The sequence below is a fragment of the Dipodomys merriami genome, unplaced genomic scaffold, assembly GCF_024711535.1.
Source record: "Dipodomys merriami isolate MVZ:Mamm:240054 unplaced genomic scaffold, mDipMer1.0.p SCAF_4, whole genome shotgun sequence".
In the NCBI taxonomy this organism is placed as follows: domain Eukaryota; kingdom Metazoa; phylum Chordata; class Mammalia; order Rodentia; family Heteromyidae; genus Dipodomys; species Dipodomys merriami.
In genome coordinates, this window is record NW_027205603.1 from 25,280,391 (window position 1) to 25,306,723 (window position 26,333).

Below are 26,333 nucleotides of genomic sequence, written 5' to 3' on the forward strand. Positions count from 1 at the left end.
GATGTTATATTCAACAAATTCTTATATATTACATCAAATCTTAGTAAAAAGTAAAAGTAATTTTTTACCTTATATATTCTTCATCTAATGTTCTTTTTTCCTCCATGTAGATCTGAATTATGGCTACTGTCACTTCCCTTCTTTCTAGAATTCTATTAACATTTCTTTTAAGAGAAGATGATTAACAGTAAATATTGTTAACTCCTGGTAGATTGAAATAGTCCTTATTAAGTTTTTGTTTGTGAAGGATAATTACACAAGGTATAGAATTACAGGTGTATGTTCTTTCTTGACATGTTAAGAATTTTGATTCCTCTCTTCTTCCTGCATTGTTTTTGAGGAAATAATAGATGCTGTTCTTATTTTGTTGTTTTTCTAAATGTTAAATGCTTTCTTTTGTTATTTCTCCATATATTACCTCTTTTTATTCAGTTTTTGGATATTTTATTCCATCCCAACAGTATTTTCTCTCTGTCTCTTTCTCTGTCTGTCTGTCTCTATGTCTCTCTCTCTCCCCCAGTTGTTTCTGTTTTGTTTGGATTTGATTTGTCTGTTTTGTTCTTTTATCAGCTAGTCAAACTAATGAGTTCATCAAAGTCATCATTCACTTCTTACTGTGTTCTCAATTGGTGGCAGTGTTTCTCCTCTGACTACAGTGTTCATGTGTTTGTTCATTCTCAGAGTCCTGCGAACATTCATGGATGTTTTAAATTCCTAGTCTGATAGCTCGGTCCCTGTTGGATTCCATTCTAAGTCTGACACATTCTCTACTTTCAGTTTTGTGTTCTGTCACTTTAAATATTTAGTAATTTTCCTAAATGAAAGTTGGGAATGATAGACTTGTGATCAGAACAGTAGTAAATTGCTCCATAGTAGAATGATTGGAAAGTGTGGGAAGTAGAAAGCATTATCTAGTCCTTTGAATGCATTTCAGTGTTTCAGTGATACTGTAACTCTTGACTTAGAACTTCACTAGCACATCTAATATTTTCCCTTTAGGTGGCTCAGAATACTTTAGGGAGCTGAACTGGATATTTTCCTTTGCCTACTTTGATTGGGCTTCTGAGAAAAACCATTAGGTTAGACTTTGGTAAAAATAGTTTCTCTTGGGTTCAAGGCATGTTACGAAAAGCACAATATTGTGATGCATTTTTATTTATTTATTTCAGTTCAACATGTTGAACTGAATCTATTCTCTCAAATTGTCAGATTCTATTTATAACTGCTCATTTCCTCTGGTTCTTTCCAGAAATGTGAGATTTCTTTCTCCTCTGTTCAATCTGAGAACCCTAAAGATCCTGGCAGTAGAACCAGTTCAGGGTCCTTCCTACAGCTAACACTAATTACACTCTAGCTCTTAAACTAGACCAAACTGAGCCTCCAGCAACTCATCAGTTTGGAAGGCCAGGTTTTCTTGTCTTAGCATGGGCTTTTGTTGGGGTTTCTGCTTGAAGGTAAGTTATTTATGTTTTGATGTTTCTAGGTTCTTAATACTTATCTGTCGCTAATGTAAGGATCAGTGATTGGCCCTGTGGCCTCAATTAGCTGACATATCCAAGAATAGTTGCTAGTTTTTTCAGTTTAGCTTTCTTTCTGTTACGAGAGAATGATGACTTCCAAAACCTTCCATGCAACCTTAGAAACTGCAAGCCAGTTTTTTTCCCCATTTTTTGTTCTGTTTCTGTCAGAAAGAGTATGATATGTATTACTTTGTCACTTTAATTTAAATTTTCTATGTTCTTATTTTTAGAATGAGTTTCAGATACATAGGACATTGTCAGGGCTTGTAGCATCTTTTTTTTTTAATTGTGAAAATTCTGTACAGAGGGGTTACAGTTACATGGGCAATGTAATGAGTACATTTCTTATCAAGCATTGTTGCCTCCTCCTTTGTTTCCCTTCCCCTTCCCATCCTTTCCCATTCCCCCTCCCCTCTCCCCCTACCCCTGCCTCTGCCCAAAGTTGTAAAGCCCAGGACCAGATGGATTTACAGTGGAATTTTACAAGGCCTTCAAAGCAGAGCTCACACCAATACTTCTCCAACTCTTCAATGAAATTGAAAGAAAAAGTTCACTACCAAACTCATTCTATGAAACCATCATAACCCTCATCCCAAAACCATGCAGGGACTCATCAAAGAAAGAGAACAATAGACCCATTTCTTTGATAAATATTGATGCTTGTAGAATCTTTTAACTACTCTGATAGTCTTGTGTCTTATTTGGCTTATATGGAATATTTATGTCTAAAATAGCTATTTACACCAGTTTAATAATACCTGTCATATTTGTAATTATTTTCCATTCTCCTATGCATCATTATTTCCTAAGAAATTGTTTCCAATTATGTTAAATTTGAATTCCAAAAGGCAAAAATTTTGTATTGAGTCTTGAATTCTAAGTGACCCATGGGATTGAAGCAGATTGTTCCTGCAGATGTAAGTGGGTGTGGAGAATCCTCATTATTTTTAGCCCAGATAATTTATGCAATAGCTCAGAAAGAGGGTAGGAAAGTCTTTTTAAAACATATATTTTTCTTTGCATATGTAAGGCAAGCTGACCAGAATAGCTCAAAATGTTTTATTAAGCAAGATTCTGGTTTGCTCATGAAAAGAACAATTCAGAATAAATTGTCCACATCATTGTAAATCATATGGTTTGCGATACAATTCAACTCAAAACTGCATATATATATAAATGTTAATTTTTGTTTTTTAGAGCTTTCTTATCAAATGCAGTGATAATACTCACTAATATTCTTTAGTAGTAAGTCTATTTCTTTAAGAATCATTTTCAGTTTGGTCTTACCAAATTCTTCTGTCTTTATACTGCACTTATTTAAATGTACTAGAATGATGTATTATTTTGATAAACTTCATATAATGTATTGATAACATACCTTATTGAAGTAGATTTGTTATTATTATTAATCAGTTTTATGCTTCTGCGATTCCTCTATGCTGGTAGATAAGATTTAATTCAATCATTTTAGCTGCCACATAGTATTTCTATCTATGAGTTCGTATGTATCCTCTGGTGAAAAGATGTGGACTCTATATACTAAGCCATTCACCTTCATTAGTGAGCCGCCAAGTACCACAATGTCATTTGCTGGGCCATAAAATATCTATTGCCAAGTTGCTTCACAGAAGAACTGGTATGATTTGTATTCATTACAAATAAATAGTACAATAGATTTTTCAAAAAATAATTATAAATCTAAGCAGTAAGGGGAGAAAGTGTGTGTGTGTGTGTGTGTGTGTGTGTGTGTGTGTGTGTGTTGCACATGTGCATGCACACACATGCTATACAATTGTCAGGAAAATAATGACTGGCATCAACAGAAATACAGGCAGATTGTCAGGCACAAGCACTCACACTGGTGTTATCATGAAAGCAGTGGAAGTATAGTCATTTTGAAGTAAAATTAGAAAAGATATCTCTGTACACAAATGTTATGAAAAATGATCAATTTTGATTTTGAGGTATCTTTATTATCTTATGGCTTTCAGTAAGTGATTAGTATTCATTGCTTACATTTTTTCTTTTACATATCTTAGAAAGTGTATCTGTGTAACTTTGTAACAGCTGTGTATGTAAATATGAGCAAAACCCTATTACTTACCGATTCAACCTGCAAAGCAATGGGTCAGTCACTTACTTCATCTTGTTGCTTAGATAAGAACTTTTGTACATGCAATGTCATTCCCAATGCACTTTCCTATATCTATTAGTGGTCTTGCTGTATATTTTGTAATATTTTCATACATGTGTGTATCTTTAGGAAATTTTGCTTTCTACTTCATGAATGTATTTATAGAAAATATCTTACTATCCATATAAATGTGTAGAGACAAGGAAAATAGAAATTAAGAGAGTATCTGTCACATTCCAATAGAAGTTTTATTGTTCTATTACTTACAAATGTTCAATGTCATGAAGTCACTTTATATGAACCTAAATTAAAAGTTTTATTTATTGTATTTATAGTATGTTTTAATACATGCTATTATATATTACAATATAAATGTATAATTCTCAACCCTTACCTCAGTCTCATTCAATATACTCATACTGAACTTAATAAAAGCATAGATAAAATTTATCCATTATAATGACTCAGGAAAAAATTAGTAAAATATTTTTATAGCACCTAATACTGTACCTGAATAATTCAGTAAGAATTCTGTCATAAAATATTTTATATGAAAAATGCACAGTTTTATATATCTCAATGAAAATCTGTGATTTATGCATATGAACATGAATAAAACACACAAATATTCTTAACAGTATAAGGAACAAGCATAATTATGAAGTTTTATTTTTACTTCCAACATTGTAATATCAAATCTGAAATGCATGATTTGGAATCATTTTGCCTATTTACTTACCTCTGGCTGATATACTGGATTGATATACAGGACTGATATACTTTTCCATCACTTGTATCAATGTGTCACATATCTCTTAGTGAAACAGAAAATTGGTTTTTATAGAGCATATATCAAATTTCATTGATTAGATCAATGTAAGACAGGACCTCTGTTACACTCCTATAAATTGAGAGGACAATCCAGTTTATTTCCTTTGCCAGCCCATTTGCATGAATACTCGATTTGTTGAGTAACTATTTGTATATCTCTAATTAATATTGAGATAGTTTGAAGACCTTAAAATATTCAGTTTCTGCTTCTTCATTTCCTAACAAGGCACTGGGAGGAAATTACATTCTGACAGGAGAGGACTGTCTTTAGAAAGTAAAATGTGCTCGTGGACAGATATCACAAAGTTAATGTAGGCTATGGTTGTAAATAAGAGTAGGAGATTGTGAAAAGAGCCAATATTGAAATGTGACATCAAGTTAATTCTCCAACCACCAAAATTTGTACAAACCATTCATGGAGAAGTAAAATTTATATAAGTTTTCTTCAATAACACTAAACATTCATCTACTATAAGCATTCTTATTACATTATTAGGTAGTGGGAATCTAAGACCAGTGTTAAAATACATCTTTACCCTTATTTTCTGAGACTGATGAAAAAATTGATAGCGACTAGAGAATTGTATAGTAAAAAGATTAACTATTTGAAAATATTGGCTAGATGAGGTGGCTAGCAATCCTAACTCAGCTACTCTGGAGTCAGAGATTACAGTAAGATTAGGGTCAAAGCCAGGCAAAGGCAAAATATTTTTTAGATCTCATCTCAATAAACAAACATGATGTTGTGGTAAATACCTGTGAACCCAGCTATGTGAGAGGAATAGGTAGGAGAATTATACATGGGCTGAAGCTAACCAAGAACAAACTTATGAGAACCCACATGGGAAATATGGAAAAGCAATATAGGTAGGCCTGGATGTAGAACACCTGAATGGTCCCAAAAATAAAAGAAGAGAAGAGGCAATATAGAGAAGGAAATATAATATGACAGTATCAGAAATAAATGGGAAATTGTGTAGGGTTTTTTATATTCCAAAGTGATATGTCATTTTTGTTTTGTCTAGAAAATGCATTTGAAATATCTAAACTGAGCAATAGAAAAATAACTTGAAAATAACAATTATCAAGAAATTTGCAACTACACAGGAATGAGAGAAACACATTGTTTAAGCTCTTGGCTTGTTATTTTGTGATAGGTTCTTGCTAATATTTTCTTTCTTTTTTTTTTCTTAAGGCAGGTTAGTTTAATTTTATAGAAGAAATACTTTCAAACAATACACATGACAAAGATCAAAGAGAACAGGGACAAAAACAGAGATGAGCGCTGATTATAATTTATTCCCACAGAAGATTAATTTCAGAGATTAGTGGTAGAGTGCTTGCCTTGACTGAAGAGCTAAGGGACAGCAGCCTAGAATTCAAGCCCCATGACCGACAAAAAAAAAAAGAAAGAAATCTTGCTAATATTTTCTAACCTGGCTGGTCTAGAATTTTGGCCCTGCTCCTCCTGATTCCTAGCTGAGATTATAAGCAGGGGATAACACATATAGCCTTGTAAATCTTTTTTTTTTGGGGGGGGGTCCTGTCGTGGGGCCTGAACTCTGGGCCTGGGCGCTGTCCCTCAGCTCTTGAGCTCAAGGCTAGTGCTCTACCACTTGAGCCACAGTGCCACTTCTGGCTTTTTTCTTTTTGCTTATGTGGTGCTGAGGAATCGAACCCAGGGCCTCACGCATGCAAGGCAAGCACTCTACCACTGAGCCACCTTTCCAGCCCATAGCCTTGTAAATCTTAAGAAACAAATTTGAGACATATAGATTTACAAAACTATCACATTGTGTGGATCTACTCATCCAAACAAAAATATTTTCAGCAATTACTTAAAGAATTGTAAATATTTACATGCATTTTAAAATTATTCATATTGGAATAATTACATAAAAATTATATACCCATATATAAGTATATTAATATAAATATATACACTTTTTGGATGATTTCTACCAGGCAATGAAAAAATGCCACTTTTTCAAATTGACATAATATTTTTAAATTTATTTTTATATGTATTTTATTGTAAAAATATTTACAGAGGGGTTACAATTATATGAGCAAGGTAATGAGTACATTTCCTATCAACCATTGCTAACTCTTCCTTTTTTTTTTCCTACCATCCCTTCCCTCCCTCCACCACAACTTCACTCCTCCCCCTATTCCCCTCCCCGCCCCACCTAAATTTTAAGGTTTGTTTTTCAATATAATGGCTTGTGCATCTCATTATTACAATAGGTCAACCTGTATCCCTATTAAACCATTTTGATTTTTCCCTTCCCCTCCCCAAATTAGAACAGTGTATATACATGATGCAGGACACTTATATCAAATACAGTGAAAACAGGCATTATACCATGGGGGAGGAACACGCACAGAAACAAAAAAAATAACATGGTACACTATAAATACGTTAGAAACAATAGTAAGAAAGAAAAAACCATTTGTGTCCCTATCTTGGGATTCATTTTGCTTAATATCATATTATATGGACATATGTACATAGCTTTTGACCTTTTTTACTTGTCCCAGACATATACTAGTTATTGCAAATAAGGGAAACCATGAGACCTATGTTTCTTTGGGCCTGGCTTACTTCACTTAATATAATTTTTTTTAAGTCTTTCTATTTCCTAACAAATGGGGCAATGTCATTCTTTCTGATGGAGTCATAGAATTCCATTGTATATAAATACCACATTTTCTTGATCCATTCATCTACTGAGGGGCATCTCGGTTGGTCCCATATCTTAGTATGGTAAATAATGCTGCAATATAGTTGTGCTGGTTGCTTTAGTATGGTCTTGTTTCTGATCATTTCGGTAAATGCCCAAACAATGGGATTGCTGGGTCATAAGGGAGCTCTATATGGCATCTTTTGAGAAACCTCCATACTGCTTTCCAAAGTAGTTGAGCAGGTTTACATTCCACCAACAATGCAGTAAGGTTTCCTTCTGGCCACATCCTATCCAACATCTGCTGTTATTAGAGTTCTTGATTATAGCCATTCTAACTGGGTGAGGTGGAATCTCAATATTGTTTTGATTTGCATTTATTTTATGGTGAGAGAGGTTGAGCATTTCATCATATTTCTATTGCCCATTCTTATTTCCACTTCAGAGAAGTTTCTCTGTAAGTCTTTAGCCCACATACTTATTGGGCAGTTTTTTTTTTTTTTTGAGGATTTATTGTTAGGGATTCAATTATTTTTTAATTGTGAAAATACTGTACAGAGGAGTTTCAATTACATGGGCATGATAATGAGTACATTTCTTATCAAGCACTGTAGGTCCTCCTTTGTTTCCCCTTCCCATCCCATCCTCCCCCCACCCCCCACCCAACCCTCCTCCCCGCAACTACCAAAGTTGTAAAGTTCGTTTTCAACATAATGACTTCTACATCTCATTGTTGAAATGGGTCCACCTGTTTACCTATTTAAACGATTTTCCCTTCCCCTCCACAAATTGTAACAACATCTAATACAGTGAAAGCAGGGGTTATACCATGGGGGAGGGACGTACAAAGCAACAAAGAAATAATCTTATAAATGTGTTAGAAACAATCACATGAAAGAATACATATCTTAGGGTTTATTTTTGAGTTCCAAGTATATTTTAGATATGAGAACCTTATCCATTGTATGGCTAATGAAGATCTTCTCCCAAATCCTGGGCTTGCTATTAATCTTGCTAGCTATGTCCTTTGCTATGCAGAAGTTCTGCAGCTTATGTAAAAATCCCATTTGTCCAACCTTTCTTTGATTTGTTGTGTTTCTAGATTCCATTAAGAAAATTTTGCTCTGTGCCAGGAGACCTAGGGTTTCTCCTATACCGTCCTGAATGTTTTCAGGGTATCTGCTTTGACTCTGAGATCTTTGATCCATTTGGAGTTGATTCTGGTGAAGGGTGATATATAAGGATCTAGCTTTAGTTTTCTACGAATGATTGACCAATTTTTGCCAGGACCAATTATTGAAGAGGCTGTCTTCTTCCATTCCATTTTTTTTAGCTCCCTTATCAAAGGTTAGGTGGCTGTAGATCTGTGGGTTCAATTCTAGCTTTTCAGTTCTATTCCATTGGTCCTGAGGTCTGTTCTTGTGCCAGTACATAGCTGTTTTGATTACTATGGCTTTATTGTAGAGTTCGACATTTGATTTTGATATTCCTCCAGCACTGTTCTTTCTGTTAAGGATCGTTTTTGCTATTCAGGGTCTTTTATTGTTCCATATGAATTTTTGAATTGTTTCTTCTATTTTCTTGAAGATTGAGGTTGGACTATTGATAGGTATCACATTGAATTTATAGATAGCCCTGGGAAGTATTTCCATTTTGATGAGGTTGATCCTTCTGATACAGGAGCATGGGAGATTTTTCCACTTCCTTAGTTCTGGTTTGATTTCCTTTTTCAGGTTTTTAAAGTTTTCATCATAGAGGTCTATCACTTCCTTAGTTAGTTAATTCCTAGGTATTTTATTTTTTGTGGGGCTATTGCAAATGGAGTTGATTTATTGATTTCAGCTGAGCTCTTCTCATTGTTGGCATACAGAAAAGCCATTGATTTTTGAGGCTTAGTTTTATACCCTGCTACTTTGCCAAAGTTTCAAGTCAACTTGAATAATTTGGGAGTGGAGGCCATGGGATTCTTTAAATACAAGATCAGAGCTTCTGCAAGGAAAAGGACATAGCTAGCAAGATGAACAGAAATCCATGGACTGGGAAAAGATCTTCACTAGCCATACAACAGACAAGGGTCTCATATCTAAATTCTACTTAGAACTCAAGAAAACTAAATCCCCCAAAAACAATTCCTCAAAGAAACAACTTTCTGATTAATAAATGGGCTAAAAACTTAAAGAAACACTTCTTTGAAGAGGAAATAAGAATGGCCAATAGACACATGAAGAAATGCTCATAAAAGAAATGCAAATCAAGACAACGTGGAGATTCCACCTCACCCCAGTTAGAATGGCTATAATTAAGAAATCTAGTAAAAACTGATGCTGGAGGGGATGTGGCAAAAAGGGAACCCTTCTGCATTGTTGGGGGGAGTGTAAACTTGTTCAACCACTCTGGAAAGTAGTATGGTGTGTCCTCAAAAGACTCCACATAGAGCTCCCTTTTGACTCAGCAATCCCACTTTTTGGCATTTACCCAAACATCACAAATTAGGTCATACCAAAGCTACCAGCACAACCATGTTTATTGTAGTGTCATTTACCATAACTAAAATATGGAACCAACCCACATGCCCCTCAGGGGATGAATGGATCACACACACTACACACACACACACACACACACACACACACACACACACACACAAACACACAGGAATTCTATGCCTCTGTCAGAAAGAATGTCATTGGAAAGACTTGAAAAAAATATATTCAGTGAAGTAAACCAGGCCCAAAGAACCATAGGTATCATGGTTTCCCTTGTTTGCAATGACTAGTACATGTCTAGGACAAGCAGAGAAGGTCAAAGGCTATCTATATATGACCACACGAGATAATGTTAAGCTAAATGTACCCCAAGACAGGGACACAGTTTTTTTTCTTTATTGCTAGTGTTTTTAATGTACCTACAATGCACTGTGTGATTGTTTTGTTTCTTTTGTATATTCTTCATCCCAAGTATAACCCCTTTTTTCATTGGACTTGATGTTGATGTTCTGCACCTTGTTTATACATTTTTGCAATTTGGGGAGGGGAAGGGATATTGAGGAACACTTAAATGGGGATTCATCCTAACCCATTGTGATGAGATGTACAGGACACTATACTAAAATGAACTTTACAATGTTGGGGTTGGGTGGGGAGGTGGGAGGAGTTGGGGAGATGGAGAGGGAAGTGATGGTAGGGGGAAAACAAAGGAGGTAACAGTGCTTCTACAATATATACTCATTACCCTACTCATGTAACTGTAACCCCTCTGTACAACATTTATATATATATATATATATATATATATATATATATATATATATATATATATATATATATATATATTAGGTAGAAAAATTTCTTGGATTTTTTTTGGGGAGTCGGGAGAGGAATCTATCTTGTGTATTCCCTGTGTCCATAACCAATGTCTTGGTGTATTCTCTGGTTTGCTTGTGGTGTTTGGTTTTCCTGTGGCTTGATTGGTTTCTTTTTTTAAAAAATTGTGAAAATACCATACAGAGGGGTTACAATTACATGAGCAAGGTAATGAGTACATTTCTTATCAAGCATTGCTACTTCCTCCTTTGTTTTCCTTTACTATTCCTTCCCTTCCCCCCCCCACCCCCTCCCCCTCCCCCACCCCTCTTATTCCCCCCTCACCAAAGTTGTAAAATTCATTTTTCCACATAATGTCTTGTACAGATCATTGTTGCAATGGATCCACCTGTATCCTTATTTAAACAATTTATTTTTTCCCTTCCCCTCCACAAATTATACCAACATCAAACACAGTGAACACAGGGGTTATACCGTGGGGGAGGGACATACAAAGCAACAAAGAAATCATCTTATAAATATGTTAGAAACAATAGCAAGAAAGAAAAACCATTTGAGTCCTTATCTTGGGGTTCATTTCACCTAACATCAACTTATCTGACTGTTTCTGCTTGTCTCAGACATATACTAGTTATTGCCAATAAGGGAAACCATGGGACATAGGTCTTTCCATTTCCTAACAAATGTGACAATGTCATTCTTTCTGATGAAGGCATAGAATTCCATTGTGTATATATTCCACATTTTCTTGATCCATTCATCTATTGAGGGGCATCTGGGATGGTTCCATATCTTAGTTATGGTAAATAATGCAGCAATAAACATAGTTGTGCTGGTAGCTTTAGTATGGTCTTATTTGTGATCATTTGGGTGAATGCCCAAAAGTGGGATTGCTAGGTTATAGGAGAGTTCTATGTGGAGTCTTTTGAGGAACCTCCATACTACTTTCCAAAGTGGTTGAACACATTTACAGGTTTCTTAAGTTAGTTTGTTTGAGCAGGCAGAATAAAAGCTCTGCCTTACCCAGGACTTTATGGCTCTCCTTCCAGGCTAGTTCAGTGGGAGGGAGATCTGCTCTGAGTATCACAAAAAGGAGATGATTGTTTCCTCTAGCTTGGAGTTGCTGTGATGGGGCTAGGTTAGGGCAGTGTTGAGGCCTGTCAGCAATCATTAGCTTTACGCTAATGCCTAGCTCCTGAGATACCCACAGAGCCAAGCGTGGAGCCTTTCTCAGGATTTGTGTTTACTGATTTTCAATTGTTTTTATTTTACCTCTCCTTCTGCTGAGTCTGCTACTTACCTGTAGTGGTGAGGGGCAGTCTCTGGCTCTGTTTACCCAGTGAAGAAAGTTACTTCTCCATGGGAAGAGCTTCTTCTGCCTGGGAAGGGCAACTTTCCCCTGGGTGGAGCTGAACCAGGCAGGTCAGGTTTGTGAATGGCTCCTCTTGTCTTCTTCCAACACCTGAGTTATGTGCTAGCTGCTCTGGCCGGGTCTTTGTCAGTATCAAAGATGGAGTTCTTCTCTGGTGGTGGAGGAGGGGCTACCTTCCCACTGCTGCTCCATGAGAAGGAGGAGGATGCTTTGGGGTACTCATGCTATTCCTTGGTTTCAAGGCCATCCATGCTTTACGCCTTATCTATGGTCAGCAGGATGAAGGTTTCCACTCCTTGGCAGTTCTTGCTGGAGGTGACTAGAATCCTCTTGCACACCATCTCTTGTGTCTATGTCCTGGGCTCTCTCTGTTGATATGATGGCTGTAGCAGCAGCCACCACCACTACTGCAAACACCTGCAAGTGCTCAAATCTGTCTCCTTAACCAAGCTGCCTGGATTTTTCCTTTCTGGCCAAACTCTCTGTACTATGATGGCGCATTTGGTGTAACTCTCTAGCCTAGGACTTTTCACTGGAACACTAAAACTGCTTTCTATGTGAGGGTTTGTTTAGCCCCAGCTTCTCCTCCACAATCTTCCTCTGAACCTTACTTTATAATTTTTACAATCTTTCCCTGAACTCAATAGATTTTTGAGAAATACTACATGACAATTATACAGTAGTGAATACTGTATGTTAGATTCCTTTTTGAGAGACTTAAATGCATTATGTAAAAATCTTTTAATACTATTTCATTTGGCAGATGTCACCTGCCCCTTTGTACATATGGGATGACTGCAAACCTTGGAATTAAGTACAGTTGTTATGTCCAGTCATCCACTCATCATTTTCTAAAATAACCATTGTGTTCCTCACAAAGTAAATGAGTGATCACAGCAGTAAAACATGTGGCAGGTATGTTTCTTTATGGCAGATTGAACTGAGGGGTGGAGGTTTTGCTTTGATTGATGGAGTCAGTAAGAGAATCTCTGAAAAACTAACCTAATATTAAGACCAAAAGACTCTTGATTCCTGTTCTAAACTGTAGTTAAAGCTCACTGTGGAAAAAGGAAATGGAAGCCCCCTAAGTCTAGCATGAGTGGATGGGCACAATATTAAAGTTGGAAATCAAAACATTCAACATCATGGAAAAGATTTTTTTTTCTGCATATTCTAGGACTATAAAAACCCTCTAACAGTGATTGAGCAATTTATGGTTTTTATGTGAACAGATGATGTGGTTGCTGAAAACAAAGCAGGTTATTACTGGAGTATGACTCAGTGGTATATCCTTGACTAGCACTCCAAGGCCCTGGGTTCCAACTACAGCAATGCATCAATAACAAAAAAGAGAAAGAGAAGTAAAAACAGCAGTCAAAATGAAAGGCAGCAGAGGCCAGAACCTCATAGTGACTGTTGGTAGAGGGGAATAACAGATTGGAGAACTATCTTGAAGGTACAATTGGTGCAAGGTTTGGTAATGGGTTCTGTGTAATAAGTTAGAAGAGATCACTCTGTCTTCAACTCAAGCTTATGTTGAGCATTGAGATAAAAAGTGGAGAAGACAGCAGAAGGAATAGACAATCCATATATCCATGTCACAATTACATCATAGTAAAGAGGAAGATGAAAATGACAAAAAACAACAAATGTATCATCAGAAACAGAATTATAGAGATGAACCTGGCATCCTAGATCCACTGGTAGCTTGCAAATTCACTACCTCTTCCAACGTTCCTGACACACAGGAGGGATAATGTGCTTATTCTTCAGCTAGGCATCCAGGAAGCAGCAAATTTTATTCCATCTGAGAAATTCTCTTCATTAAATCCATTCTAATGGCTTAGCTTGTTACATATGTGCCAAGGAATCTATTTATTACACACTTATTACTTTTAAGATGTGATTAATGCAATAATTTCATTTTCAGAAGAAAATTTGGATTTCAAACAGTTAAGAACTTAGTGAAGTACAGCCTTGTGCTTGTTGCTCATGCTTGTGATCCTCGTTATTCATGAGCCAGCGATCTGGAAGATCATAGTTCAGCTCAAAGCTAATGAAGACAGAAATGCCCATAATATTCTGTCTCCAAATAACCAATACAAAGCTGGGCTGGAGGTGTGGCTCAAGTGGTAGAACACCAGCTGTAAAAAAAAAAAAAGCCAAGTGAGTACAAAGCCCTAAGTTTGATTTCTAGTATTGGGGAGAGCACATAATGTAGAGAAATCCTTGGTCCTCTAGCCTTTCATTTACCAACTCTCCTTTAGTGCTTAGTTGCCTTTAATATTAGAAAGAATGGAGTATTTAGAACAAAATACATTAAGCCTGGATTAGGAAACTTTATATAGCTGATCTTTATAACTAATAATACAATGAAATCTGCTAAGATAGGAACCAAGCCTATTTAAATAATAAAATATTGAAATATTTAAAAGTGTAGGTACTATTGGACTATCTGCACTATTTCCCATGGAATCTGCTATTATGCCAATATCTCCTATTGTCTATTGTTAACATCTGGCCATTGGGGCTGTCATCTGCCTCTAAAATTAGAATAAAATCTTTGACAGCAGTTTACCCCCATTGTCAACAGAATAGGTTCCACGCAGACTTTCAAGTGCAAGGACAGAGCACTGGCTCCTTTAATGTCAGGGCGTTGGAGGAACTCAATGTGAAATGATTGGAATGTCACCAGAAAGTGTTGCACCATAGAACAGCACAATGGGAATAGTCACTTTCTTTTCTAGTACAATTGCTGTGTTCTCAGGACCAATGTCTTCATTTGACAAGGGCTGTGCACGGAGCATGTAACCCAGTACAAACCTTTTCTATTTGAAGCCAAACCAGCAGTGGTTTAATGTAGTTTCACTTCTAAAGATACTGTCTATAGCATCAACTAAAATGATAGTAAGAGAATGGGATCTCACAAAATAAATAAAGACAAAATACAATACAATATAATAAAATAATGAGGGAAGAAGCAGGAGCCTTTTGGTTCTAATGAGCAGACCCAGGGTTGGTGGATTACTACGCAAGCTCCACCATTGTGTGGCACCACAAACCAAGAAAAAAACAATTTGTGAGCTATAACATAAACAAAACATAACAAAATTTGTGAAAATTGAATATTTCTTGATGCTAGACTAATTTTTCCTAGGATTCAGATCTAAAGGATTTTGTAAAGGTTACAGAATGGGTTACAGTTACATAGGTAAGGTAATGAGTACATTTCCTTTTGAGCTATGACACCTCTTCTCTCATTTTCTCCAAGTTTTTCCTTCCAAGTTTTTCTTTCCTGACTCTCCTTTCCCAAAAGTTGTATAATTCATTTTCAACAGTGTCTAGTGAGTATCACAACTGCCTTTGTTCACCCTTTGTCTCATTATTTCTGTGCTTCCACTTCCCCTCCCCAAATCATATAAACGTACATATAAAACAAAAGGTACAGAAGTAAAAAAATAACAACAAAAGGAGAAAAAAAACACAAAAAGTAAAATAAAAATGATCATTTTGATAAGCATCATTTTGTATGCTCATATGCACATAGCTATTGAGCCTTTGTAATCATCTCCTAAGAATATGCTTCTTTGGTCTCACTTCTTTGAGAATGTTCAGAGTTATTTAGTGTAGGTGGTTTTGTATTTAAACGATGATTAAGGCAATGCACTTCTAGACAGCAGTTGGAAAGGGCAAGCTCTGGCCTCACAGTTCTGGGCTCTAACCCCAGTCCTACCACCTCTGTCTGCAAATGACTCATAAGTTATTAAACAAGGTTCATAAGAGAGTCTCACAAGGTTGCTATGGAGAAAGATAAATTAATAGTTTTCAAGTCTACTTAGTGGTAACTGATACATATTGAATACTTATCTGTTTATTTTGTGAGTATTTTCCTGATATATATGTATATATGTGTGTGTTTTATATGTTCTTCATTTGCTTACCTTATACGTTATTCATTATTAAATAGTCTGAAAGTCTAACTGAATAGGTTTCTTTCTGACAATATTCCCCTATATCTGTGCTTATCGAAAACACCTTTTGCCATTTTTTGTAATAATCACACTGTCCTGTTTCCTGGTATTATTTTTTTTGGGGGGGGATCTGGTCGTGGGGCCTGAACTCTGGGCCTGGGCACTGTCCCTCATCTCTTCAGCTCAAGGCTAGTGCTCTATCACTTGAGCCATAGCGCTATTTCCAGCTTTTATTCTTTTTTTTTTTTTTTTTGCTTATGTGGTGCTGAAGAATAGAACCCATGGACTCAGGGATGCAAGGCAAGCGCTCTACCACTGAGCCACCTTCCCAGCCCTCCTGGTATTATTGAAAACCATATTGCCTAACAATAAGCAAACATTTTGTAGAAAGGGAACAAACCTATTTTTGTTGTTATTGTAGCTACAAAATCTTTCTTTTTAGTTCTTTTGAGAATGACAATGTCAGACATGTACAGAAAAATGATCTTCATGAAACTAGCATAGTTTCCAAACATTCTTTATGTTTCTTTCTCTTGATGGAAAATGATGAACTAGCCAAGGAATTGTGTTTTCAGAAACAAGTATAATTCACTTTTAAGAAAAAATGAAGAAACAAAGCAAGGATGATTCATAGAACAGCTAGATATCAATTATGCTTCCAGAACTTCCATTAAATTATCACATGAATACATATAACCTTGTTTGTGTTGTACACATAATGTACATCATTTGTAAAAAGGAATGATGTGTTTTATGAATATGATGCTGAAAGCCAGGGTTTATATATTAGCAAATGTCACCACTATTTTAGAAACTTGATCCAACAATATAGCAATGATTCTGAACTTTCTGTGTCCTCATCCCTTCCAAAGCTAACTTCATGTTTTCCTATACCCTACATTCTCTTTTATTATTAAAATGAAAAACAACAACAACCACCACAACAACAATACAAACAATGGAGCACTTAGAAATATAGTAATAAATTTAATGTCCTGTCATCTTTCATAGTCTTTCTCCTTGAGAGTGGAAACAATTTGGTAACAGGATATTTTGACTCCCACAATAAGTTTCATAACATGGAGTAGGAAAATTATTATTGAATTTATTGAATTTATTGAAGGGAGTTTTCTGTAGCTGGTGGTAGAGACTTGAGAAAAAAATATAAATGGGCAAATGGGAGGAGTTGTATAAGTTTTCAATGCTACCACGTCATAAGGAAATGTGAGAATAGCAAGAGAGGAAGCCTTTTGTAACTAAGTGGTTTTCCCTAAAGTCCAGCTAAGAAACTGAGACTTATTGACAACATGATTGTCAAAGGGGGCTACCACCTATTTACAAATCACATGGAAAGGATTCCAGATGTATTTTGTCTGGAGAATTTACTATTTTACTTACGCTCTGAGGCCTTGAGTCATGATCCCATTTATACTACTATAGAATTATATGAATTTTTAATGAATCAAGAAGAGTTGTAAAGCCACAAAGTTTGAGGTTATTTGCTGTGGCAGCAATGGAAAACTAGTACAAACCATAGCATAATAAAATTGAGCTTCTTTCAGAATCTCCTCTGAGGGAAAAGCATAATTAGGGAAGTCTAATCCCACATCTTCTACCTAAGGTTTGCCTTGCATTTTGTTGCTCTGCTTGCAATGAGAAACACTGCCTCATTGTTCATATGGCTAAATGTTTTTCATTTTCATCTCACCTCAGGTCTACAGCGACTAGATCAAATGGTAGAAGGCTGACAAAACAGTTCAAAATCAGGAAGTATCAGTTGGTAGGTAACCTGGACAAACTACTTAATCTCTTTTAATCCAGATTCTTATGAAAGAGTAAAGAAAAATGAGCTTTTATTGTATGTTAGAAGGATTCAGTGGCAGAAGAAACTGAAAAATAACTTTTAGAATATATTGAATGGCACTCATTCAGATGTGTCTTTTTCAATCTCTACATCTTCCACAATGTGCTTCTTCATTGCATCCAGCTCCTCCACTCACAGGTACTCTAATTTGTAAATTGCAGTTACTTGTGAGAATGTGTTATTGCCTGAGGCTTTGGCTCCATTGTAATTTTCATAAAGGAAGCTATTTTTTCTCTGCAATATCCCAGTACATAGTGTGGGATCTACAAAATAATTAAGAGTCACAGATATTTGTTGAAAAGGTGGTCATTAGGTCATGAATATTCAAATCATATGGTCTTATAATTTTGTTTTTCAGAAGTTTGGGTCTGCAACATGGTTTCACATGGTTCTAAGTTTTGTATCTCAGAAAACTCTGTTCCCATGTACAACATTTTTGTACATGGGAGCAGAGTTTATTATTTGTACAACATTTCATTGAGGATCTGCAGAAATATTTGCTTCTAAATTCAATCTAGTTGTTGGCAAATTTGGTTTTCTGTGACTTACACAACAGAGGTCCTTTATTTTTTACTGGCCATGAGCTATATACCTGCCTTGGCTCTGTGACAACTCCTCCTGTGCTCATAGTTCCTACTCTCAGAATCAGTAATCTTGCATTCCATTCATACACTGGGAAACTGTCCAACCTCCTGTTCTGCATCATTTCTATGATTCCAGATGGAGAAGGTTCCTGGTTTTAAAGGCTCCTGAGGTTGGACAGGGTCCACATGGATCATCCCGAGTCATCTCCATCCAGCCATACCTTCTACATAACAGGTCACTGTATTTGTAGCCTTGGAATATCAGCTAAAATGTTGCTATTGCCAAAACACTATGACAGCTCTACTGTGTTATATTTAATTTAATTTTATTCCTGTGGGATTATATCACTTCTTGGAAAAGATAGCTATATTAGTGTAAGCAGTGCTAAAATGACAAATCTATTCTTTCTCTTCTTTGCTTTTTCTTCCTTTGCTTCTGAAGGGTGTATGTTGTGAGGATTTTTTGCATTGAGCATAGAATTGGGAACATAGCCATTTGCTGAAACTCAGGCTGTGGCCTTGGCTAACTGCAGAAGTCACAAGGAATTATAATCTTTTCTTTCTCTCCTTTTTGCAGCAAATACTAAGTATCAAAAGAACCACAGTTAAAATTTGTGTCCATTAGATATAGAATATGTCTGTGAACAAGCAGCCTCATCAAAGCTTCATACATGCTGTTATAAACCCACAGAGTTTGTATGGTAGAAGCAAAACTGTGACTTTGTGTCACTTTTGAAAGTTTTATTATATTCGAGTAGTTGTACAAGGAGTTGGCATTTAACAAAACAGTTTGTGAATACAATGCATTTTGATCAGTGTCAGCCCTTTCAGCATTCAAATTTGTGTCACTTAGTTATGAAAATATATACTAGGAATAGGCATTGTCAGAGAGGAAGCCAAGGCAGTGATCAGGACAGAGCTCTGAGATTATGACTGAAGGACACGCAGAACAGTCTGTCTACAGACTTTGTCCTTCCTAATTTTTTGTCTCTTAATAGCAACATTATTAAAGGGAATAACTGCTTTTATTGACATATACTATTTGTCACACACTACTATCATTACTTTAAGAGTAAAAGTACTTTTTATCTTTACAAGGTCTCTGTGGAAAAGGTATTGCTGACATTCATTTCCTTGAGATTCATCAGGTTGTAAAATTGAAGTTTCAGGATGCTGCCTTGGCTCTGACATGAAAAAGGGTTGGCAGCTATCATTCTCCTTAGAGCAAGAAGAGGTGAAAAACTGTAAATCAACCACTCTTCTCAGATATATTAGAAACCTGTGTTCACAGAGCAAACTGCCAAAATAGAGAAAAATCAAGTGAACACAGAGATTTGCAGCTTACCATGAGTAGGAAACTGTTGGAGCCAATAGACCACAGGGGAATTTAAGCCATGACTGACCAGTTGCTGGAGCTCAGAGTACACTAGCTTGGGAATAACACTGCCTACAGGGTAATTCTGGAAGAGCCATTGTTATTTCAGGGGTTTTTCTGCAGGAAACACACCAAGTCATCAAGATAAAACCAAGAGGAAATTATTTTACCTAATTTCTGTGGTGCAAGTAGAAAGATAAACATTTCAAAATACACTTGAAACATCCTATTTTATTTTATAAATGTCTCTCCACGAGGTAAGTTGTTTATTAGAGCTCAACCAACATACAAAAAGGAAGTGTGTATCTCCAGACTCTTCATCCGTTCCTGTTTTACAGAAAGGGTGAGAGAAAAGCGGAGAAGATCACCTGATGGTCACAGACCAGGGACATAGGCTGACTTAAAGTCTGAGAGCATCAGAGGATTATATGGAATGCTGTTTCTCCCATGTCTTACCACCCTACTACCAGCCACCTCCCCATCATGATAATAGTGGAAAACAACTGAAAGAAAACATTACAAGGAAAAAATTTTAGTTACAAAGATGTTGGCAAGGAAAGTCAAGCATGATAATGGAGACAAACAGGACTGGAGAGGAAACTGAAACCCAATCAACAGCAACTGCAGCAACAGCTCTGGCAAGCAGTAAACATAGCTTAGTTCTCACCCAGAAAACCTCAGAATTTATGACAATGTACTATTTATGTCACTTGCTCTTGACCAACATGTCGGGCATGGCTTTCAAAAATATGCAGAAACTAACCAACAATAGCAAAATATAAAGAGACAAAGTGACATAACCAGAACTTCATTATGGCAGAGAACTTGAGATGTTCAGCCTATGATGTAAACTAAATACAGTATGCTAAGGAATGTGAAAGAAAATGTAATAACTTGCAAGAGCAAAAGGAGAGAAGAAACAAAAAAATTACCTTAGTATGTTGCCAGCAGACCTGCCTGTCAGAAAGCATGAAAGTTTTGTCAGAGGGAAAGAAAATGAGATAGATGAGCAAACTGTATCTCTGCCTCTCTGCGGAGAGAGTAGGTGTCAAATGAGGATTAAATGATGTTGTAATAATATCATTTATTTTGCTTATATTTACTTAAAAGTTCTGTGTGAAAAGTAATTGCAATTATATCATGGATTGTGGCTAGTCAAATCAATGACAGTACTGTTCTAAGGAACAGGAAGGCAGAACTGTAGAAAATATGTCACAAGACATCTGCTCTATCAATGAGCTGTGTAGTATTATTTCCAGGCATCCTTACATTAGACATTCATGTACAGTATGAACACTAGGGAAACCACTACAATACTTTTAAAAATAAACAAAGTTGATATGATTAAGGGAAGGAAAAACGGAAACACAAAAGCTCAGTTTAAATTTAATAAGACAAAAGATTATGAATTTAAAATGCACAAATGGTAAACAAATACAAGCATGGTACCTATAAAGCCATCTATTCCAACAATGTTTTTGGAGGAGAAAAATCTAAATATAGCAATTAAACAATGGGCTGTCAGAACAGGTAAAAATAAACCAGACTCAAGCTTGCACCTGAAATCTTAGCTATTCAAGAGCTGAAATCTCAGGGTCCCAGTTTGAAGCCATCCAGGGCAGGAAAGTTTGTGAGATCCTTATCTCCAATAAACTACAACAAAAAAAAAAGCCAAAGTGGAGCTATGGCTCAATTGGTAGAGCACTTTCCTTAAGAAAATAATTTTAAGGCCCAGAATCATCATCAAAAAAAAAAAAAACACCAAAAAAACCCAACAACAACAAAAAATAACCCACCAAGATTCACTTACATGCTGTGGACAAAAATTCTACTTTATGTAGATATAAATAGGTTAAAGGTAAAAGATATTATGAAAAATAAATTTATATACTTAGATGAAAGTGATGAAAAATAAGTGCAGGATGTATACTAGGGAAAATATAAAGCTTTGAGAGAAGAAATTAAGGAAAATGCAACTACATGAAGAGCTATTTCATGTTCATGATGAGAATACTCAATATGGTTAAGATGATAGCTCTTTCTAAACTGACCCATAGCTTCAACACAATCTCAATAAAAAGTTTCAGCAAGGTATTTTGTCATATGACTGAACTGGTTATAAAACAAATATAGAAAGTGAAAGACTCAGAATAGTCAACAAAATATAATGAAACATAAAGCTATATAAACCTGTATTAATCCAGGCTTTGTAGTATTGGAAAAAGAATAGATATAATGATCAATGTACCAAAAACCAGCAGCCAGAAATAGAAAATAGGCCTGCACAATGGAGAATAAGCTATTAGAATGGATAATCTTTTTTTTTTTTGGTCAGTCATGGGGCTTGAACTCTGGGCTTGGGCGCTGTCCCTGTGCTATTTAGCTCAAGGTGAGTGCTCTACTGCTTGAGCTACAGTGCCACCTCTGGTTTTCTGGTGGAGAGAAGAGTCTCATGGACTTTCCTGCCCAGGCTGGCTTTGAACCACAATCCTCAGATCTCAGCCTCCTGAGTAGCTAGGATTACAGGCGTGAGCCACCAATGCTTACTGAGGCCCAGAAGAATGGATGATCTTTACAATAAGTAAGCTATGCCAACTGAACACAAAATGTAAATATATTTCTTACAACTGTCACAAAAATTAATTCAAAATGAATTATAAACCCAAAACCACAACACAGAACTACTACATCCATAAGATAGTCTAGGAGAACTTATAGGTGTCCCTGATTTTAGTTGCAACTCTGAAAGCATGACCGGAGATAAGAAATATTGATCATTTGGACTTCATTAAAATTAAGCTCTTGGGCTCTGTGAAAATCACTATCATGAGAATAGGAAAATATGCCAGGTTGAGGAAGATAAAGTTGGTGGACTCATCCAAAATGTACAATGAATGCTTAAAATTTAAAAATAAATATATAAATTAATAAATAAATCCTCAGGCTGGGAAGGTGGCTCAGTGATAGAGTGCTTGTCTTGCATGCATGAGGCACTGGGTTCTATTCCTCAACACCACATAAGCAGAAAAAGAAGGAAGTGGCGCTGTGGCTCAAGTGGTAGCCTTGAGCTGAAGTGCTGAGGGACAGCACCCAGGCCCAGAGTTCAGGCCCCAAGACCAACAAAAATAAATAATCTTATAAATGTGTTAGAAACAATCGCACGAAAGAAAAAAAAAACATTTGAATACATATCTTAGGGTTCATTTCCCTAACATCAACTGACCTTTTCTGCTTGACTCAGACATATATTAGATATTGCAGTTAAGGGAAACCATTGGACCTATGTTTCTTTGGGACTGCCTTACTTCACTAAATATAATTTTTTCCTAGCCTTTCCATTTCCTAACAAATGGGACAATGTCATTCTTTCTGATGGAGGCATACAATTCCATTGTGTATATATACCACATTTTCTTGATCCATTCATCTACTGTTTTGTGGAGGGGAAGGGGAAAACAAATCGTTTAAATAGGAATACAGGTGGACCCATTGCAACAATGAGATGTATAAGTCATTATGTCGAAAACAAACTTTACAACTTTGGTGTGGGAGGGGGGTGATTGGGTGGGGGGTTAAGGTGAGGAAGGGAAGGGATGGGAAAGGGAAACAAAGGAGGAGGCTACAATGCTTGATAAGAAATGTACTCATCTTGCCGATGTAATTGTAACCCCTCTGTACAGTATTTTCACAATAGAAAAATAAACATATATCTTCTTAATTTAAAAAATGGGCAAAACATCTGAGAAAAACACCAAAGATGATGTAAAGATGGAAAATAAGCACATTAGATAATTGCAATATGAAACACTGAGCTGTCTCTTTACACCTATTGGAAAGACAGAAATCCAAGCCCTGAAAGTTCCAATTATTTATGAGTATATTTAGTATAAACAAGATTTTAACATTGCAGCTAGAAAAAAAAGACACAACCAGGATATATGGCAATAGATCTATTTTGACAAAACAAAGCATGTTGTGTGTGTGTGTGTGTGTGTGTGTGTGTGTGTGTGTGTGTGTGTGTTGTGTTGTGTTGTTGTTTTTCTTTTACCATAGAATTCAGCTTCATGGTATTCATATTTACCCCAACAAGTTGAAAGCTTCTGTCTATACTAATACCTATGCATGAATTCTTCTAAAAGGCTTAATTCCCCCAAACTATCACCAACCAAGATGTTCTCCTATAAGTGAAAGATAAAAAACAGACACATCTATAGATTGGATTATATTCAGCAATACACGTCTATCAAGTCATACAAAGCCAAGGAGTGACCTTGAAGGCTTATTTCTAAATTAAAACAAAAATAAGTCTGTAAGGCTGTATTGAATGATTGGAATTATAGAACATTTAAGGAAAGGCAGAACTATAGAAATAATATTAAGGTGTTTTCCAGGGGATTGAAGGAAGCTAGGAGAAGTAAATCTTGATCACTGGATTTTTTTAAGGCAATGAAACATGCTATATGTATTAGAGTGGTAGAAAAATTGTGTAACACATTTGCTAAAATCTATTGAAGAGTTAGTGCTGGGGGATCACTTTTGTAAGCCTAGATACTCAAGAAGCTGAGAGCTGAGAATCAAGATTGGAAGCCAGCCTTGTCAGAAAAGTGCTTGAGATTCTTATCTTCAATTAACCATCAAAATACTGGAAGTGCGTATGTGGCTTAAGTAGTAGAGCTCCAGCTAGAGTGAAAAAGCCAAACAAGAGTTCACAGAACTGAGTTCAAGTTCTAGTATTCATACAATCAGTAAACACACACACACACACACACACACACACAAGCACATACAATCCTTAGCGATACAGGTGTGTTTATTTTATAGAGAACATAACTTAATCTTAACTATGACCTTCACTGAGCACTAATAATTTGTAACAATGGCATTACACTAGTACAAGTAGGTATAAGCATTGAAATCTGTGAACTGAACATCATTCTGTGCTTTCTGATCCACTGTTATGTATATATGCAACTAAACTCAATTTTTAATAAGATTTTTTTTATTGTGACAATACTGTACAGAGTGGTTACAGTTACATGAGCAAGATAATAAGTACATTTCTTATCAAGGATTGTTGCCTCCTCCATCGTTTTTCCCCAACCATTCCCCCTGCCCACCCCCCCCCCCGCACCGGTCCAGGCTAAATAGTAAAGATCATTTTTCAACATAGTGTCTTCTACATCTCATTGTTGCAATGGGTCAACCTGTATCCCTATTTAAACATTTTGTTTTTTCCCTTCCCCTCCCCAAATTATACCAACATCAAATACAGTGAAAACAGGGGTTATACCATGGGGAAGGGACATACAAAGCAACAAAATAAAACACACATGGTACTTATAAATACATTAGACACAATAGCAAGAAAGAAAAATTAAAAAAACACACTTGTGTCCCTATCTTGGGGTTCATTTTGTTTAACTCACCTTCTCTGGTCATATGTACATTGCTTTTGACCTTTTCTACTTGTCCCAGACATATACTACTTATTTCAAATAAGAAAATCCATGGGACTTATGTTTCTCTGGGCCTAGCTTACTTCACTTAATATATTTTTTCCAGTCTTTCCATTTCCTAACAAATGGGCAACATCATTCCATTGTTTGTATATACCACATTTTCTTGATCCATTCATCTACTGAGGGGCATCTGGTTTGGTTCCCTATATTAGCTATATTAAATAATGCTGCATTAAACATAGTTGTGCTGCTAGCTTTAGTATGGCTGTGTTTGTGATCATTAGGGTAAATGCTCAAAAGTGGGATTGCTGGGTCATATGGGAGGCTCTATGTGGAGTCTTTTGAGGAACTTCCATACTGCTTTCCAAAGTGGATGAACAAGTTTACACTACCACCAACAATGCAGTAGAGTTCCCTTCTGTCCACATCCCCTGTAGCATCTGTTGTTGTTAGAGTTCTTGATTATAGCCTTTGTAACTGGGATGAGTTGGAATCTCAATGTTGTTTTGCTTTGCATTTCTTTTATGGCTAGAGAGGTTGAGCATTTCTTCATGTGTCTATTTCTTATTTCCTGTTCAGAGAAATGGCAATACTGCCCAAGGCTATCTACAAATTCAATGTGATACCTGTCAATATTCCAGCCTCTTTCTTCAAGGAAATAGAAGAAACAATCCAAAAATTCATATGGAACAATAAAAGACCCTGAATAGCAAAAATCATCCTTAACAGAAAGAACAGTGCTAGAGGAATACCAATACCAAATTTCAAACTCTACTACAAAGCCATAGTAATCAAAACAGCTTGATATTGGCACAAGAAGAGACCTCAGGACCAATAGAGTAGAATTGAAAACCCAGAAATGAACCCACTGAACTATAACCACCCAATTTTCGATATGGGAGCTAAAAGAATAGAATGGAAGAAAGATAGCCTCTGCAGTAAATGGTGTTGGCAAAATTGGTTAATCACCTGTAGAAAACTAAAGCTAGATCCCTATATATCACCCTGAACCAGAATCAACTCCAAATGGATCAAAGACCTCAGAGTCAAAGCAGCACACTGAAAACATTACAGGATGGTATAGAAGAAACCCTAGGTCTCCTTGGCACAGACTAAAATTTTCTTAATAGAAATCCAGAAACACAACAAATCAAAGAAAGTTTGGACAAATGGGATTGCATGAAGCTGTAGAGCTTCTGAATGCAAAGGACATAGC

At 36.2% G+C, this 26,333-nt stretch overlaps 1 protein-coding gene across 6 annotated transcripts in view; it reads left to right on the forward strand.

Annotated features, from left to right (window-relative positions):
* Positions 1-26,333, forward strand: part of Sntg1 (syntrophin gamma 1) — an 807,695-nt gene that overhangs the window by 408,656 nt on the left and 372,706 nt on the right. The window contains exons 3-4 of one of the 6 annotated variants that reach the window (XM_069990698.1): positions 17,549-17,615; positions 18,420-18,518. The exons of 4 other annotated variants lie outside the window; for them this stretch is intronic. The gene's annotated coding sequence lies outside the window, so the exon portion shown is untranslated. The remainder of the gene's footprint in view (positions 1-17,548; positions 17,616-18,419; positions 18,519-26,333) is intronic. One more of the 6 variants, XM_069990699.1, reaches the window with a different exon arrangement.